A 6,000-nucleotide genomic window follows, 5' to 3' on the forward strand; every position below is an offset into this window, starting at 1 on the left:
ACACATATGGACACATGCAACACACACACCAGAACACAAGCACAATGCAGTCCATGTACAAGCATGTACACATGCAGACACACCAGAACAAACACACAGCACACACACGTACACATGTGCATACACAGGCCCCCACAGAAGCACACATGTACATGTGCACAAGGGCAGCACACATGCACGTAGGCAATGTGCACACTTACACGCATGCAGAGATGAGCTTCCTGATGGGGCTGACAGAGCACGCACTTTACCATATGTGACAATCAGGGTTCAAAGCTGAGCCGAGATATGGGGGTGTCTGCAGAGGGCAGGGCCGGGGAGCTTCGAGAGCGCTGGAGCAGTGCTGAGCTATCTCTGTTTCTTACCCTCCTTCTTGCATGCACTTGCTAGGCACCTGTGGCGAGGGGCCACGGATCTCTCGCTCTCACATCCCTGGCCACGGGCACAGCCCAAGGAGCCCACGGCCTGCACTTGGCACACATAGGAGACTGGCACACAGCAGACAGTGTCTCTCTGAGGGAAGGGCGGTCTCTGGAGCTGGGCCTCAGCTTCAGTGCAGCCCTTGGTGTTTAGAGCAGGGCCTGGGGCCCTGACCGCCACACGCTGCTGTTCCTTCTCTGCCATGGCTATTCTCCCATTGTGTGGCCATGCAGGGGGGGGGGGGCGGGAGCCCTGGAGGGAAGGCACCTCTTCTCCCAGCAGCCTGATGGCTCTGTGGCCTCTTCAGCACCAAGGCGAAGAGTGGGGAATGGCAGCCTGCACCCCACACCCAACGAATCACCCCCCGTTGCAGAAAGGGAAAGCCACGTGAGGTTCCCAGCTGCTCGGTGGCCCCAACACAGCAAAAGCAGGTGGGGCAGGGTGTCACTGGAAGCTGGAGCCCCCTGAGGAGACAGGTCCTGAGTAACAAGCAGCACTGCTCCCCAGTTGGCACTGAAACAAGGTCTTTGGTGCATGTTCATTTGATGGTGTTTGTGGAGACCTGGCGTTCCTCAGGCGTGTATGTCAGCGCTCTCTGTGGTGGCACCTGGCTGGTTGAGGGTGAGCAAGCTGGCCGGGTGGCCTTCCAGGACACTCCGGGCCTGAGGGTAACTACTGAGGAGGGCTGCAAGACCCTAGAAGGAAGTGGGGTACCATTAGCAGGGGCTCCACAAAATCCACAGGCAGGGCAGGAGTGGAGAATGCTCTGTGAGGGCTGGCCACAGAGCTGAGTGCAGGAGCGATGCCAGAGCAGGTCTGGTGGGGTCCCATGTCCCTGTGAGGGGGCAGTGCAGCCCCCATGGATGGAGCACTGTGGAGGGGTGAGGCTGGAGGGGTCCAACAGCCACAGAGGTGGCTTAGTGTGGACGGGCGGTAGAGGCTCCCAGAATGCCAGTTAGCCCTCAGAATCTCTGGGAATTGTTTGCTTGTGTGTGTGTGTGTGTGTGTGCGTGTGTGTGTGTGCGCGCGCGCACTCTCACACAACTCTGCCTCTTTGGCACTCACTCCTGGTGCCACTTGCCCACCTGCCCATTTTCTGGCCCTGTTCTCCTTTAAGGGGTAGGAGAGAGGAGGGTGGGCAGAGTGAAGCAGGGCCCAGTGGCCTGGTGGGTGCAAACTCTTTTGGGGTAGGGCGGTTTCTACTCATCCCCAATTGGGTCAGTGCCCCATGTCTGCTGGGCTGTGCCCATTCAGCTGGTCCCCACCTGGGCCCACCCCCTGCTTCTGTGGCATCAAAGCTGTAGGGCTCAGGGGTGCCATAACCTCAGCCTGCTTTAGGAGGGGTCAGTGTGTGCTAGCAAGGTCAGCTGGGTGGAGCTGAGGGGCTGCCAGGCCCAGAAGACCTCTGGAAGGAAGAAGTGATCACATCCAGAGCTCCACTGGGTCTGGGGAGTCAGGAGAGGATCTGGGGCTGGGGGCTGAGCCCCTCTGCAAGGTGGGTGGGGCTGCCACGTGGTTGAGGCTCTGGTAAGGGATGGCGCCTCAGGCTCCCTCACCCGGCTGCCGTCACGCTTGACCTTTGCTCTGGGTGACGGCACAGACCGACCTTGCCTCCCTCAGACGGGCTCCACTTGCAGTGCCCTGGGGCCACAGCCCACCTGGGACCTTGCTGCCCGCCTATACTGGCTGTGGCTGGTGCAACCCCAATCTGGGTTGTTCTGGAGGCCCGAGTGTCTGCTGTAGCGCTGAATTGACCCCCTCAGGAAGGTTCTAGGCCTCCTGTCCACAGCAAGGGAGGGAGACTGAGGTGACACAGGGCAGAGCGGCATGCTGACTGCTGCTGGAGTTGACTAGGGGCCCTGACTGCCAGGTAAACTCCCATCTTCTCTGCCCACTAAACTCTCTGACACCTACCACCCATCCTGGGGGATCCTGTTCTGGCTCCTGGCTTGCTGGGGTTCCTCTTCTCACTGATGGCTCAGCCTGGCCCCAGACACAACGGCTTCCTAGGAACCTACTCTCTCTGCCACCCACCCCCCCCAAGGAAGGGCCTCTGACTTGACCAGGCCTCCCAGCAGCCCCAGCCAGGAGACTCAGAGGGCCAAGACATGACACAGGAAAGAGACTGGCTTCTGGAGCCTTGGCCATGGCACGTGTGGCCTGGGGGCAGCTCCAGGTACCCTTCACAGGGGAGTGTGCACAGCACCTAAGCCTGAGGATGGCTGCCTCTGCAGGGGCTGCCCCACTCCTTCTCACATCTACCCACTCATTCATCCACTCAGCCAGCCAGCCATCCTTGCATCCATCCATCCATCCATCCATCCATCATCCATTCATTTTTTCATCCACTTATTCATCAACCCATTCATTCATTTATCCACCCATGCATCCAATTCACTCACACATACATTCATCCATCCATTTATATATATAAATGAGGGTAGTGTAGCACCAGCAGGGGACCTGTCCTTTGAGTGTGCTGTGTCTCCTCACAGCCCCAGCCTGCGGGCACTGGCTGTACTGTGAGGCCCCAATGGGCTTGCTGGTCCTTGCCCCCACACCCCCACTGCTCAGTTCTCCAAGGAGCCTTCATCCCCTTGCCCCCTTCCCTGTGAATATCCTGGGGTTCTCTAACAAGTGACTATGAAGCAGGGGACTGACATTAGCAAGAAGGGAGTTTTCCCCATCCTGTAGCCCAGTAGTGGGGTACTCAGGGGTCCCAGGGTGGTGCTCCCTCCAGATATTCTGGGAGAAGTCTGTCTCTCCTTCCTCTGCTTCTGAGGCTCCAGATCCCCCTGGGTGTGTGGTCACGCCCTTCTGCTCTCTGTCTCCATCTGCACTGGCTTCTCCTCTGTGTGTCTCTTTTCTTTTCTCTCTTGGAAGGATGCTGTGCTGGGGTGAGGACTCCCTTCTGCAGACCCTGTCCTGAGTCCCCTCTGCAGAGACCCTGCTTTCAAATAAAGTCAGGTTTCTAGGGTCCAGGATGCATATTTTTTTTGGGGGGGTACCATTTGCCCACTGTCAGGAATTGACGAGAGGACAGGGTTACACCACAAGGTGACTGCTTTCTGCTGAGTGTGACAGCCCTGTGCTCTGTAGCCCTTCCTGCTCTGGCTTGGTGGTGGTGGTGGTCGTGGTGGTATGTGTGTGTGGGGGGGGATGAGTGACCCCCCCCCTTTTTCCCATTAGGGTTATCGCTGGGACCCGGTGCCCGCATTCTGACTCCATCACTCCCACCAGGCATTGCTTTCTACCCCCCTACCCTTTCTTTTATTCACTAGAACAGTGAGAAATTGAGAGTGGGGGAGCTAGAGAGGGTAAGAGAAACACCTGCAGCCCTGCTCCACCAGGGCTGGGGGTTTGAGCCTGAGTCCTACCACGTGGTAACGTGTGCTGTCTACTCTGCCCCAAGTACTCCCTCCTGTGTGTCAACCAGCTCTGGTGTAGCTTAAAGTGGCGCAATGGCTGCCTCCTCAGAGTGGCCTGGGCATGTTCGTGACTGGCACACATAGGCTGGCGTCAAAGGTGTGTGTGTGAATGAATATCCATGGTGGGTACTGAAACACCTAGCTCTGAATGTCCCATGGAGGGCTGGCCTCAGCTCTGGTGGTGATGGCAAGATGCAGAGTGAGAGGCTTAGCCAGGGCTGTCGGGGCGCACACAGCCAAGGAGCGGTGCTTTGAGCTCTTTGGAAGGGCACCAGCCGCATCTTTGGAACCTTCTGGCCAGCTTCCCTCGTCAGGGCCCCAAACCTTTGCTCACGAGCTTGCCCTGCCTGGAGGCCTTGGCGGCTGCATCATTGCCCCCTGCCCCCGCGCCCCCCTCCGCCCCCATCCTTGAGAATTCCGCCTGCCCGTCACGCCATTCACAGCTAAGCTGCTAGGGCCTGGCTCTTTTCTTCTCCGCAGGCGTTTGTTTTCCCAGGAGTTAATCATTGTCCTTTGGCTTGCTGTTTGCTTAGCTTCCCATGCACTCATCACTAATTCAGCCCTCCGCTTGGCCCAGTGTGCAAATGTTCTCGGAAGACATTCAAACACACCAGGCATCCGCACGACCGGAGTCCTCTGCCCTGCCCCATCTCAGGGCTCCACTGGTAGCCGAGCACAGCTTGGGCCTGCTACCAAGGCACCCCCAGTGTGGCCCCCCCCCCCCCCCGTCTATGGTCCATCCCCCCAAGCCGATGTGTGTACTTAAAGAGGCGGGCGGCAGGCGCGGCCTTGAGCAGCCTCTCACCCTCGCCCTTGCCCGATGCCATTATCTCTAGCAGCCGGGTTTGGACTGAGGTTACTCATTAATCCTCCACTTATTCATTCAACAGGTGTTGGTGTAGCAGAGCCTCTTAAGAAAGCTGTTTATCATGGAGAATGTCACCCATAAACGAAGGACGGGGGTGGTGAGGGAGCCTGGGCATCCATGAGCCTTCTTCTCTGAGGCTTCTGCTATGGGAGACTAGGCTTGGCAGCATGTTGTCAACAGCCACCGGAGGTAGTGACACTACTCGTGTGTGCCCCACACTGGGCATGCACCCCATGCCAAGGGAGATCTAGCCATCCCAGGTGGCCCGGGGCTTTGGACTGTGGGTTGTTAATTATGGGAAGTGGTTTTCATGTCCCAGTGTGACACAGAAGAGGGCCTTTGTGCCAGACCACGGGCCTGCTGTCCCTCGGGTGCAGATTGGCACAGGTCTGTGAGACCTGGGGACTGCAGGGGACTTCCTGGGGCTGCATACTAGCTCTTCTCTGGGCCAGCTCTCCAGCTCATCTGGGGCAGCCTGGGGCCTGTGTTGGCCGGTTTTAGCCTGAGTCCTTGAGGGCATCCGAGGGAGCCTCCTTCCAGTGAGTCTGGTGCCCTCCTTGGCATCCTGCTCCCCTACCCCCACCTCCCTTCTGCTGTAATGGCTGAAGTGCCTGTTAACATGAGAGCCACTCCTGAAGGCAAGTTGGAATGATCTAGAGGGACGCTTGATCCATAAAGATTTTGTGCAACTTCCATCCGGAACATCTCATTCAGGCATGACACAGTAGGCAGCCACCTTGGGGAGGCCACTGTCACTGCCACTTTTGTCTCAGCTGTGCTCCAAAGTGAGTCCCAACTGAGAGACGAGGAAGGAAAACACATGCCAGGCCTGCTGCCCTCAGTCTTGTAAACTAGATGCTGGGCGCGTCCTTTCTGATAGAAGAATCCCCATTGATGCTCTCTCTAGAGGTACCTGCAGGGAAGAGGTGGCCAAGTCAGGATCCCACATTCCACAGATGATATCACAGCAATGGGTGGGAGTGGGACACAGGTCACAAGGTGCCTTTCCTCCCGGCATATGCAGATCTAGTGACATTGAGCTTCAGCCTTCTGGGCTTCACAGGCTGTGGGGACAGGTCTGAAGGCTGGGAAGTCCTCTGACATCTGAGGAGGCAGAGGATGCGCTCGCCTGTAGTGGCTGCAGTGGTTCCGGGGCACGTGGGAAGGCAGTGTAGGGATCCCATGGCATTCCTGCCACAAAGCTCTGAGTGAGGAAGAGCTAAGCCAGCCCCCACCCCCCAGTAAGCCCTGAAAAGACTGCTTGAAGTGGCCATGTACACAGAT

Source organism: Erinaceus europaeus, chromosome X, assembly GCF_950295315.1.
Source record: "Erinaceus europaeus chromosome X, mEriEur2.1, whole genome shotgun sequence".
NCBI lineage: Eukaryota > Metazoa > Chordata > Mammalia > Eulipotyphla > Erinaceidae > Erinaceus > Erinaceus europaeus.